Source organism: Stenella coeruleoalba, assembly GCF_951394435.1.
Source record: "Stenella coeruleoalba genome assembly, chromosome: 3".
NCBI classification, from domain to species: domain Eukaryota; kingdom Metazoa; phylum Chordata; class Mammalia; order Artiodactyla; family Delphinidae; genus Stenella; species Stenella coeruleoalba.
Window position 1 is genome coordinate 150,629,175 of NC_137148.1, and position 13,945 is coordinate 150,643,119.

General features: G+C 38.8%; 1 long non-coding RNA gene across 1 annotated transcript in view; it reads left to right on the forward strand.

Annotated features, from left to right (window-relative positions):
* LOC307183212 overlaps positions 1 to 13,939 on the forward strand; it is a 29,618-nt gene extending 15,679 nt beyond the window's left edge. The window contains exon 3 of the long non-coding RNA XR_013827419.1: positions 13,404 to 13,939. This is a non-coding gene — a long non-coding RNA (uncharacterized lncRNA). The remainder of the gene's footprint in view (positions 1 to 13,403) is intronic.
* The last annotated feature ends 6 nt before the right edge of the window (positions 13,940 to 13,945 follow it).

Genomic DNA, 13,945 nt, shown 5'->3' on the forward strand with positions numbered 1-13,945 from the left:
ATTTTCTCTATTCTCTTCCTTTGTTGTGAGCTAAGATTCTCTGCTTTTGTGACTAGTACTCCTGAATACTAATCCCTGAATTTAATTCACCAAAAATTGCCAAAAATAATAATAATATGGGGAAAGAGAGAGTGATAGAGGGAGAAGAACAAACAATCAAGCAAGGGCAGTACTGTGAATTATTAGGGTCTTATTAATAAGCTTATGTTAGTCTAGAGGAAATGATCGTAAATATCATCAGTGAGCCCAGTTGGTCTTTACTGACTGCTAGACACATCCCTGAGTTCTGTTCTTAGTCTCCAACTGTGTGATTACTACTGTCTGGAAGTATTATTTGAACAACTAAAGGCACTTAATGGAAAAGGAATATGTCTTTAGAGAATCAACAGTAATTTTTCTATCTGATTACAAAGGAATGTTGACTGTCTGGAAACCTCAGTCATATTTGTAAGCAGGAAAGCATTGGCTATTAAAAGTGGATGATGTAAAGAGATGAGCAGAAACTTTGGCGATAGGTATACCTGGATTTAATTCTCACTCCTACCGCTTGGCAGCTGGATAGCCTTAGGCAAGTTTCCTACCTCCCTGAAATTCACTTAATTCAGTCTGTAAAATGGCATAATAACTTATTATAGCATCCTTTTAGGAATTTTAAATCAGTTATTGAAATAAAAGTACACAATATATAGACAAGTATGGATTCCTCAAGAGGTGTTTGACCTTTCATTTCTCCAGTATCCCACCCGCATCAAATAAAGAAAAATACTTTTTTTTTTCTTTTTTTTGTGGTACGTGGGCCTCCCACTGCTGTGGCCTCTCCCGTTGCGGAGCACAGGCTCCGGACGCGCAGGCTCAGCGGCCATGGCTCAGGGGCCCGGCCGCCATGGCTCACGGGCCCAGCCGCTCCGCGGCACGCGGGATCCTCCCGGACCAGGGCACGAACCCGCGCCCCCTGCATCGGCAGGCGGCCTCTAACCACCGCGCCACCAGGGAAGCCCCAGAAAAATACTTTTTAAAATTTACGAATATTTCATTGTTTTAAAGTTAAAGCCATAAAAATAGAAATAATCAAATGGCCTACTGTCATACCATTAAAAGAAAAAAAAAATAGGTGTTTATGAGAATTCCATATTAGAATACAAATTTTCCTTAGGCACCTGTTTATGTATGCTATTCTGCTCTTTACAATAAATAATAAAATTCAAAAGACTTAATTCCTCACTTTTAAGACTTTATTAGTTTAGAAATTACATATTGACCTATGCTAAATTTTATACCAACCCATGCTAATGAATTCAGTATAGAAAACAAAAAACACTGCACTCAAGCAAACTACATATATATATCTATATATCCATATCTACCTATCTATCTATCTATATATATATTACTTAAATGCATTTATATCCTACCATGTCTCATAAAGCATTGTGGTAACTCGGCAAAATACAGACAATCAAATATAATGGCAAAAGCACTTAATATAAACAGGGCCAAGGAAACATAGACAGAAGATGAAGAAAAGATGAGGGAAATTTGAACAGGAGGAAGTGTAGTTAATCGAGTTGTATGTTTTGACCTTAAGGGTCTCTGTGTGGGGACTTCCCTGGTGGCACAGTGGTTGGGAATCCGCCTGCCAGTGCAGGGGACATGGGTTCGAGCCCTGGTCTGGGAAGATCCCACATGCCGCGGAGCAACTGAGCCCGTGCGCCGCAACTACTGAGCCTGTGCTCTAGGGCCAATGAGCCACAACTACTGAAGCCCACGTGCCACAACTACTGAAACCCTAGCGCCTAGAGCCCGTGCTCTGCAACGAGAGAAGCCACAGCAATGAGGAGCCCACACACCACAATGTAGAGTAGCCCCTGCTTGCCCCAACTAGAGAAAGCCCATGTGCAGCAACAAAGACCCAACACAGCCAAAAATAAATAATAAATAAATTTATTTTTTAAAAAAAGATTCTCTGTGGATAAAACAACATGTAAATAATTGGTTACAAAGCCACATTATTTGAAGGTGCCAGACTGCACATTAACAGTCTGACACAAAGGGACAGCACAGGAAAACTATTCAGAGATAAAGATTTTTAAATCTTTGCAGTTTGAAACCTTTTAGAGCAAGTATAATGAGCTCGACACACATTTCAACACTCAACATGTTAATCTCATGTTCAAAGTATGTCTCAAAGTCATTGGAAATAGTTGCTGTCTCTGTCTCTGATATGTAAAACAGATCTGTGATGTGTAAAACTCAGGAGGTATTGATATCCACTTTTTGGCATCTGAACAGGAAACAAAGTTGTTTTGCAGTGATAATAAAGAATGAAGTAAATGCAACAGTCAAATAAAAGACAAAGTACTGAGGGAATGTATTAACAAAACGAATCCAACTAAATTCTGGTGACCTGGGGCCTACGATTGTACACACTCCATGGAAATACCCCAGCCTAAATACTGGCGTAGGAGGAAGGGTACTGCTAAGGCCATCACAGTATAATCCTTTTAAATGTCCCTTTCAAGGTTGTCTCCACTCAACACTGAGTATAGGAAAACTTCCCATCAGGCAGAAACACTGGCTACGCAATGATTGACCAAGAAATTAACACACTAATGAATAAATGATGCTAATTTATTTCTATCCCTGACAACGGGAAACAGCACACACTCTGTGTCAATGATATGTCCTCTTTCCCACTTTTCTAAATGGTCAAGTATGTTTTTCCCTTCATTGCTTTATATCATGTGTGGCAGGCATGATGGGAAGTGGCTACCAATGGTTCTGTTATTGATTTCTACCTTCATTTCACTGTGGCTAAAGAAGATACTTTGTATGATTTCAGTTTCTTAAAAATGTATTGGTACTTGTATTGTGGCGTAACATATGGTCTTTCCTGGAGAATATTCCATGTGTACTTGAGAAAAATGTGTATTCTGCTGTTGTTGAGTGGAGTGATCTATATATGGCTGTTAGGTTTAGTTGGTTAAATGTGTTATTCAGTCCCCCTACCTCTGTACTGATCCTCTGTCTAGATGTGTTATCCATTATTGAAAGCAAGGTATTGATCTCCAACCATTATTTTAGAACTATCTATTTCTTCCTTCAATTCTGTCAATGTCTGCTTCACATATTTGGGGCTTGTTTGGTACATATATGTTTATAGTTGTTATATCTTCTTGATAGATTGAACTTGTTATCAACATATAGTGGCCTCCTTTTCCTCTTGTGATAGTTTTTGATTTAAAGTTTATTTTGTGTGATATTAACGTAGCCATCCCAGATCTATCTTCCTTCCTTCCTTCCTTCCTTGCTTCCTTCCTTCCTTCCTTCCTTCCTTTCTTTTTCTCTCTCTCTCTTTCTTTCTTTTTGTTACTATTTGCATGGGATATTTTATTCTGTGCTTTAACTTTCAACCAACTTGTGTCTCTTGAAATCAAGTGAGTTTTTTGCGGGCAGCATATACTTGGATTATGGTTGTTTTTAAAGTCCATTCTGCCAATATTTATCTTTTTATTGGAGAGCTTAATCCACTTACTTTTTCAAAAATTACTGATGAGGAAGAACTTAATTCTGTCTGTTTCCTGGCTGTTTTCTGTATGTCTTATGCATTTTTTGCCCCTCATTTACTCCATTACTGACTTCTTCTGTGCTTAGCCGATTTTCTTGTAGTGAACTCTTGATTCCTTTTTCATTTCTTTTTGCATATAGTCTATTGATATTTTCTTTGTGGTTATCAAGAAGATTACATTCACCCTTCTAAAGTTCAACCAATATCATTTGAATTGAAACCAACGTCAATAGCACACAGAAACTCTGTTCCTCTACAGTTCCATTCCTCCTCTTTACATTATTGTTGTCAAAAATTACACCTTTATACTTTGTGAGCTCAATAACATGGATTTATTATTATTTTATGCATTTGTTTTTTCAATCATGTAAGAAATACAGAGTAGAGTTACAAGCCAGTAGCACAATACTGGCCTTAGTATCTGCCCATGTATTTCTCTTTACTGGAGATTTCTATTTCTTTATACAGCTTCGAGTTGCTGGCTAGTGTCCTTTCATTTCAACCTGAAGGTTCAATTTAGCATTTGTCATAGGGCAGTGTTAGGAAGTTGTAAAACAAACGGCCTCAGCCTTTGTTCATCTGGGAATGTGTTAATTTCTCCCTAAGTTTTGAAACCAGTTTGGCCAAATATAGAATTCTTGGTGGACAGTTTTTTTCCTTCAGCACTTTAAATATGTCTGGCCTCTTGCTTCCGTGGTTTCAGAGAGGAAATTAGCTATGAATCTTTTTGAGGATCCCTGCTTTGTAACAAATTTGTTTTTTCTTTCTCCTTTGGGAGAAAAGATTCTTTCTCTGTCTTTTGGCATCTGAGAGTTTGATTATACTGTTTCTTGTTGTGGGGTTCCTTGAGTTTCTCTTAGTCCTGAAATCAGGCAAAGATTTACAGCAACCAAACACATACTGAACCAGGGAAGAGGCAATTGGAAAATGGCAGGAAAGTTTTGTGGCATTTTTACTTACCCTTGCCCCATCCACTGTTAGTGTAGTGATGGTCTTAAAGTGGTAGAGTCTTGATGCAGTGATAGTCTTAAAGTAGCAGCAGACCATTCCTAGTATGGGACCCTCAATCCTGCTTCAGGAGGGAGCAGAAGAGACCGTACTCTCAGATTATTATGTGTATCTGTTCTAACCTGTCTGGGAGCTACCTGAAGGACTGACACAAGATGCTTAACTGTGTCTTAGCTAACTTGGAACACAGTCTGGAAAAGCAGCGGTCATTGCTCAAGAAAAGTGCAAGGTGAACTAACAAAGCACAAATGGCTGGGGCAGAAGACTGTGCATTGAAATACAATAGACCACATAAGATGCAGGAGCAAACGTTGGGGGAGATTCTTTGGGAACTTAGAACATACAAAAAGTACACATGTGTCCAGAGAAATTAAGAAAGCCACATGCATACTCAAGATCAGATGCATGTTCTGAAAACGCCAGGGGAATCTCTAAGCTTTTACCATGGGCTGAGCCCTGACCTCAGTGCAGGTCAGCTAAATGTTGAAGGAGTGATCCAGCAATCTGCACAATGGGGAGAGGTGTGTGGTTTTGAGTGTGCATGTGGATGTGCTTGTGTATATTTGTTTTTGTTTGTCTTAGGTGCAGGAATTCAAGGACATCTCTGTCAAAACATTAGCTAAACATGAACTAAAGGAACAAGACTTCAATGCCTACATACGATAAGGAGTCCGGTTATTGCTAAAATAGTTTGGAAAGGTCCCTAAACAAACAGACTACTACAGCCTTCAACAATCAAAAGCCCAGAAAACCCTGGGAAAGTGAGAGAATCTGATTTCCATAGACACCACATTATAATATGTGAAAGCCAAATGTTCAACCAAAAAACTCACAAGGTATACGAAGACATGGAAAAGTATGGTGCATTTAGGAAAACAAATTGATGAAACCATCCCTAAGGAAGCCCTGACTTTTCTCCATTGCATATTCTTGCCTCCTTTGTCATAGATTCATTGACCATAAGTGCATGGGTTTCTTTCTGGGCTCTCTATTCTGTTCCAGTGATGGATGTTTTTGTGCCGGTACCATACTGTTTTGATTTCTGTAGGTTTGTAGCACAGTCTGAAGCCAGGGAGCATGATTCCTCCAGTTGTGTTCTTCTTTCTCAAGACTGTTTTAGCTATTCAGGATCTTCTGTGTTTCCATACAAACTTTAAAATTATTTGTTCTAGGTCTGTGGAAAATGCCCTTGATATGTTGATACAGACTGCATTGAATGCGTAGATTTCCTTGGGTATGATGGTCATTTTAACAATATTAATTCTTCCAATCCGTGACCACGGTATATCTTTCCAGCTGTTTGTGTCATCTTTCATTTCTTTTATGAGTGTCATATAGTTTCCTGGGTACAGGTCTTTTACCTCCTTAGGCGGGTTTATTCTTATGTATTTTATTCTTTTTTATGCGATTGTAAATGGGATTGTTTCCTTAATTTCTCTTTCTGATAGTTCACTGTGAGTGTATAGAAATACAAAATTTATATATAGAAATCTATTGTATCCTGCAAATTTACCAAGTTCATGTTTGAGCTCGAATAGGTTTTCGATGGTGTCTTTCATATTTTCTATGTATCATGCCATCTGCAAACAGTGACAGTTTTACTTTTTCCTTTCCATTTTGGAGTCCTTTTATTTATTTATTTTTTCTTGTCTGATTGCTGTGGCTAGGACTTCCAAAACTCTGTTCAATAAAAGTGGTGAGAGTGGGCATCCTTGTCTTGTTCCTGATCTTAGGGGAAATGCTTTCAGCTTTTCACCATTGAGTATGTTAGCTATGGGCTTGTCATATATGGCCTTTATTATGTTGAGGTATGTTCCCTGTATGCCCACTTTCTGGAGAGTTTTTACCATGAATGGATATTGCATTTTTTCAAAAGCTTTTTCTGCACCTATTGAGATGATCGTATGGTTTTTAGTCTTCAATTTGCTACTGTGATGATAAGAGACCTAAGACAGCTACAGAGGCTAAGTGACCTTTCCTTCCCTGAATGGGTAGGTATCCTTGTTCTGCCTTCTAATTGAGTTAGTATCTGAGTAAAGAACTGCCAGGTGTCATTTAGTTCACAATACACTGCTGTGGCAATATAGAAATGAATTTGCCTAAGTCATTTGGCTTTTCTCAATTATAGTAAATGAATATACTGAATGAATACTTCAACTTAAGGAAATGTTCTTAAAAATATATTAATGTAGGCAACTTCAGTGGAGAACTGAAAACAAAACAAAACATTCAGGTAAAGGGTTGAAATAAAAGTACACTCAGTTGTATCCAGTTTCCTCTTGTAAATCTCTCTTTTTAATTTGAGTGGACAGTCACTTGAGAATATCTGACTTGGGGCTAAGGAAATCTAAGCCTTCTTGGCCACACTGTATTCTCTTATGTCATTTACTAAAGGCACCAGTTGGGCTGCTGAAAAAAGAGTGGGAAAAATCAACCCCTCACATCCAAAGGGCGGCTCTTGAAAATATGTGTGTTGTTGTAGTTATTTTGCTCTTCTGGCCTCAGAAGTTCTAATCTTAACCTTAGCCCCTCATGGAGAGAGACTTTGTAAACCAATTCCCACATTACTCATTATGTGACTGTTGAAAAAGGGCAACCCAGCTCTTTTCCTGTGCTTTCAACCAGTTATCTTCTTCAAAAATCTGTTTGGATTGTTATACCTTAATCTTGCCTGGCAAGGGACTTATGGGAAGGTTCTTACTGTTTGAAAGTTTGGTGCCAGTATCTGCAAAGAAAGAAGAAAGATGTGTTTATCAAACATCCCAATAGTGAAGGTGTGTGAAAGCAACTTTTGAAAAAGTTAATCTGTCAGAGTTTAGCCATATTATTACGTTTTATTTTATTCATTGAAAATAAATAATTATCAATGAATCCTTTCTAGATTTTCTAGTTTCCCAAAGTTCCCTGTATTCACATTCTAAGAGGAAAAATGGTATTTTAAGTCACTGCTCTCCACCTTATATTATTTATAATCACTCCTCGTGACTTCTTCCTTCCAAGAAACGTGATCCTGAGAAGTGTCCTTTGTTTGTCTTTGTGGAATAAGTGATGAGGATGCGTCCTGGAGACCTGTGAGATGTTTAACTTGTGGCATAATGAAACTAGGATGGAGAGTTCTGGAAAGATCTGGAAAGGTGGCTTGTAGAGTGTGGCCAGATGTGGGAGAAGAGAGACGTACAGAGAGAGGGAGAGTAAATGTTCAGAGGGAGAAAATGAAACATAATTAAATAAGTTTTGTTGTGTGGTGTGGGATGCAAGCCTTTCTCTCCCCCTTTCCTTCACAATCTCTTTGTTAAAGACTGTGTTTTTCATTAGTTTTACTAAGATAGGATTTGCCGTTTTGTTTGGATACTGAGAATGGACCCATGGGAACAGTTACATTTGGGTTATCTCTGACTATCTTTAAGGAAGAACATAAATATTGGCCACACTATCTATGCACATGCTATCACCATGCCTTTTTTGTTCTCTGTTCATATATCTAAGTCCTCTTCTTTCTTTAAGGTCAATCTCAAATCTCATCTGAAATGTACATTTATTGATAGATTCAACCCATAATGAACTGTCCCTTCTTTGTCCTCCTTAGGTTCTGATTATTTATAAAAACTCATTTTTGAACTTAGAAACTGTCCAATATGATATATTAGTTATTTCACCAGCATATGTTATATCCTCAACACAATTATACGCTTTTGTGGGGCTGGGATCATACATTCTGTAATTTTTCTCAGTACTTACACTTACTTTGATAAAAAGCGCATTCATTCATCTAAACATCATTTATTGGGTGTTAATTAAATATCTCAACTCAGTAAATATTGTTTGAATGAATGCATGCATGAATGAGGGAGTATGCAATAGGTAGCCTAATGTACCGCCCAATGTGAGAAAACCAAAAACGTAAACACAAAAGCAAGACAAAAAGTGGACCAGGACTTTCTGTAAAATATCCTGCTTTTTGTTGGATGATGCCATGAAAATCAAGATGCTCCTGAAAGGTCTTAATAGCTGACCAAGAATAGTAAACAATTGAAATTCTCTCAGGCTTCTTCAACCCTATCACTGGACACATTTATACCTCTCAGAAGTGGTATTAAAAGAAGAGATTAATAAAGCTTTTATAGATGAGTTGATAAATCTCTAAAGATTTAAGTCTTCATTGCCTGCTAGGTTTTCTCTATTTTGGGTTTCCAAAAGATTTCAATAAACCACAGGATAATTAAAAATTAGACATTATCTTTCTTACCTTGATGTTTTTTGATGGTAAACACCTTTTTATTGTCTCCATAGGGCTGCCTAGTTTCCACCAGTACAGTACTTAAGTGAATTTTGCTCTGGATGTTGAATATTACTTAAATAACTAAAGTAACTTCCTCAGAATTATTATTCTATTCTGGTTAGGATACTATCTGCTCTGGTTTGTTAAAATTTCCCTTTAGAGTGGTTTTAATTTTGTTTCTGATAGGGTCCTAGGATTTATTGCCACACCCATCCTGCATCTGTTTTTCTTTGAATTACTCTCCTTGCAGTTTCTGATTCATACAGGGCCTTACAGGTTAGTGACAACCTGGCCATCACAACGCTGGGAAGGAGAGGCCTACTTTTCAGAGGTGTTGATGTTTTCTGTACCTGAAGGTTTTCAAGAGATAATCAATCTTCCTCACCACCGCCCTTGGCCCTCTTAATGGACTAAGCAGTTCCTCATGAAATTTCTGTAGGATATCTGTACCAACTTCTCAATATTGTTCCATCCTGAGTCTATAAATTCCTGGCCTCAAGGTAATGTTAGATTTCTAGCTCCAGCCCCTATTTACATAAGGCCTATACTAAGGAACGGAACCCACAGACATCAGTGCGCTCTTCTTTCTCTGGATTTAATTTCTCTGTTACTTTCTGAAACACGCAGGTGTTCCTTTCTTTCTTTTAATCTCAGCTATGTGCTTTTAACTTTTTCAAAATTGACCCAGAATTTACGTGTGTCTCCAGTAAGAGTACATTAAATTGAGCTTAGTCTGCTATTCTACTGGCATATTTGAGATCCAGATAATTTGCTACTTAACTGGATTCAATGACCTGTATATTTCAGGCATCTAAAATTCACCATGTTCCAAATTTCCCTCCTTATAGTTAGTAATTTTCTTGGGAATCTGGGTGACATTAAATGGAATAAAGTTAGCGAGTGGCCCAGGAATGCCTGAAAGTTTGTTTGTCAGAGTGGCCAGGGAAAGTTAAGCAAGAGGGAAAAGCAAATGAAAAACAGAATCCCATTATTATGGCTGAGTTTACTCCCAGGATTCCATGCAGAGCTCTCTGGAGAGCTGGTATGGGTTATAGCTTATGCCAGAGCTCTACGTGGGGCTGACACCATCTCATGCCAAGCTCTCAGTTCAGGGCTAACGTCATCTCTGGTCCACTCTGTGGAATGGAAACTTTGGAGGAATGGCCAATGTGTTCTGTGGCATAGGAAGAGAGAAATTGTGAATGTGACTTTCTAAATTGTGGAGGAACTAACCACTGTAAATGTGCCTTGAACTATGTTGTTTAATTTGACCAGTCAGATCAATGACTTTCCCCTTGAATGAAATGCTGCTACATATATGAGCAGAAAAACAAAACTGGTATAAGGAACAGATAGCTAGTGGGAAGCAGCCACATAGCACAGGGAGATCCGCTCTGTGCTTTGTGACCACCTAGGGGGATGGGATAGGGAGGGTGGGAGGGAGGGAGATGCACGAGGGAAGAGATATGGGGACATATGTATAACTGATTTACTTTGTTATAAAGCAGAAACTAACACACCATTGTAAAGCAATTATACTCCAATAAAGATGTTAAAAAAAAAAAACTGGTATAAGGAGATGGAGAGACTGGGAGTCTTATTTTCCCACCAATTAACTTTGCCTCTGACCATGACCTTCCCTTTGAGTCTCCTATGCCTTGGGGATGATCGCAACCCCTTGGGTTGGGTGACGGCAACCCCATCTTCACTAGAACCTCTATAGTTAACTTTGATTTTTCCCACTCCGTCTATCCATCCCATGTATGCAGTCAGACATTTGATCTTGGACTTTTCCTGACAAAATGTGCTTGAATATAACCATTTCTTTTCACTCCCACTGCTACTGCTCTTGTCACTGCCTTAACTAGGGCTTTATCTTTAAGTTCTTTATATAAATATATAAATATCTATATATAAATATAATATACAAATAAATAAAATATAATATTAATTCTGAAGATTTTAAAGTCTTTTCTTGATAAAGACTTTTCCTGATAAAGATACACAATATCTTATATAAATATTTTTGTATTATCTGTTCTTTTCTTAGAATTTTAGTCATATGATTCTATCTCTTGGTTTGTCTAGAACTTTTTGATTGAATGCTGGCTATTTGGCTTTTTTTGTTTTTCTCAGCGGAAACGTTGTTTTGCTTCAAAATATTTTATTCTACCTGGAAGTAGCAAATCTTCAAATTACAATTTTTTAAATGCTTTCAAATATCAATACTATAGGTGTCACAAAATCCACGAAAATGACATTTAAAAATTACTGCCAGATGTGTCTCTATAAAACTTTTCCCCCACTTTTTTAGCTATATATTCTTTAACTGCCTCCTCATACGACAGTTTATATATTTTCGAAATAAAATTTTAAGAAATAAACTTTGTAGTTTTTAGACATAGATTTCTTGTAACATCGTTGATTACAATTTGCTTCTAGTTATTAATAGTTTAGAAAAGCTTCTTTCAGCTTCACAATTTATTATTGATAATGTCACATTAATTTTCATTGTTAACTTTGAGAAAACCTCTATGGATTACTTCGTCATAAATATTTACTATTATAAATGCATTACTGATTTCAGTACTGCTATAGGCTTGTGCATTACAGGAATTCTGATAAAATACTCATTCACACCATTCCATTACACACATTGTTGATGGAGTATATTCTTTTATTTATGTATTTATTTATTTATTTATTTATTTTTGGCTGTGTTGGGTCTTCGTTGCTGTGCGCAGTCTTTCTCTACTTGCAGAGAGTGAGGGCTACTCTTTGTTGCGGTGCACAGGCTTCTCATTGCGGTGGCTTCTCTTGTTGCAGAGCACAGGCGCTAGACACGCAGGATTCAGTAGTTGTGGCTCGCAGGCTCAGTAGTCGTGGCTCACGGGCTCTAGAGCGCAGGCAGTGTAGTTGTGGCACCACGGCTTAGTTGCTCCGTGGCATGTGGGATCTTCCCGGACCAGGGCTCGAACCCTTGTCCCCTGCATTGGCAGGTGGCTTCTTAACCACTGCACCATCAGGGAAGCCTCTGGAGTATATTCTTGACAGAAGAAAATTTCCGTTTTGACTAAGCATTGATGAAAACTGAATCTTTGACTTATCTTTCACATGCCTGATGATTGAAGTAATTTTCCACAGAATAGCTTCTGGTTTTGTACTTTTCAGTTGTGTTTTTTTTTCTTCAAACGCACATGCTTTGAGAGCTGTGAAGTGCGAGACATGGCTATATTGTAAGGTGGTTTTTGTCCTTATGCTTCTGTGTCTTGTGCTAGTTAAGTCAGTAGAGTAGTCAGTATGAGTACTGGAAGTTATTCCTGTAATGGGATAGTATATAGTCAATTACATATGGTGGTGTCTGAAAATCACATAATAGCCTCACTTAAAACATCTCCTTAGGGCTTCCCTGGTGGCGCAGTGGTTGAGAGTCCACCTGCCGATGCAGGGGACACGGGTTTGTGCCCCGGTCCGGGAAGATCCCACATGCTGTGGAGCGGCTAGGCCCGTGAGCCATGGCCGCTGAGCCTGTGCGTCCAGAGCCTGTGCTCCACAACGGGAGAGGCCACAACAGTGAGAGGTCCGCGTACCACAGAACAAAAGAAAATCTCCTTAGCCAGATTTCAAAAAAGCCTGTGGCCATTCCAATATGATCCAACATAGCGGAATATGATAGAAGGAAAATTGGCAAAGAAAGAGACGCTGGTCTTACCTGATGGAAGTGAAAATATCTCACTTTTGACAATTTTGCAAAAACCTATAATTACGTGAATTAATTCTAGGGTTCTTCATTGGACCTAAAAAGGAACCCATAGAGTTGTGGAACAACAATAGAAGCTGCTGTGATGAGAAGCCTGGGCACCGCAACAAAGAGTAGCCCCCGCTCGCCGCAACTGGAGAAAGTCTGAACGCAGCATTGAAGACCCAACGCAGCCAAAATAAGAATAAATAAATAAAAATAAATAAATTTATTTTTATAAAAGTAATACTCAGGTTTGAGGCATGCAAAGTATGATGAGGAAAAATTAGCTAATCCTTTCAGAACTTTTAAAATATCAAAATCAGTCTCTAAGATTTTAGCATTATATACAACATCGGTTACTTATTAGTGGTTTGGGAAGGCCAATTTAAAATTTTCTGAACTTACTGTATTGAAATTCACGACCCTAATGTTTTCCACATTGACTATATGAATGATGAAGTAAAGTCAATCATGTATTTCCTTTCCAACTGGGCAGAAAACAAAATTTTGAAAAGTGTTTGGACTACTGACTTTTGATTTCTTCTAAGGCAAGTGTATAGGTAATTTTTATTCCCTGGTTAGGAGAAAAATGGTGGAAGAGGGCAGGGTTAAGAATGAAGATTTCAAGAGCGTGAGAGTTAGACGACCAACCAGAGTTCCTCAGGTTCGGTGCCTGTAACTGTCGCCGCCGCTTAAGCCTGCCAAATCAGTGGTACGGCTGCTGCCCTCGTATTTGCTACCTCTAGAAACATTCTTGCCAGTAGTGGCGGCAGCGGGACTCAATTACCCCCTTTTCTCACTCTCTCCAGAAGCTCCAGATGGCGTCTTCTGTGGGCAACGTGGCCGACAGCACAGAACCAACGAAACGTATGCTTTCCTTCCAAGGGTTAGCTGAGTTGGCTCATCGAGAATATCAATCAGGTGATTTTGAGGCAGCTGAGAGACACTGCATGCAGCTGTGGAGACAAGAGCCAGACAATACTGGAGTACTTTTATTACTTTCATCTCTACACTTCCAGTGTCGAAGGCTGGACAGATCTGCCCACTTTAGTACTCTGGCAATTAAACAGAACCCTCTTCTGGCAGAAGCCTATTCGAATTTGGGGAATGTGTACAAGGAAAGAGGGCAGTTGCAGGAAGCAATTGAGCATTACCGGCGTGCATTGCATCTCAAACCAGATTTCATCGATGGTTATATTAACCTGGCAGCCGCTTTGGTAGCAGCAGGCGACATGGAAGGGGCAGTACAAGCTTACGTCTCTGCTCTTCAGTGCAATCCTGATTTGTACTGTGTTCGCAGTGACCTGGGGAACCTGCTCAAAGCCCTGGGTCGCTTGGAAGGAGCCAAGGC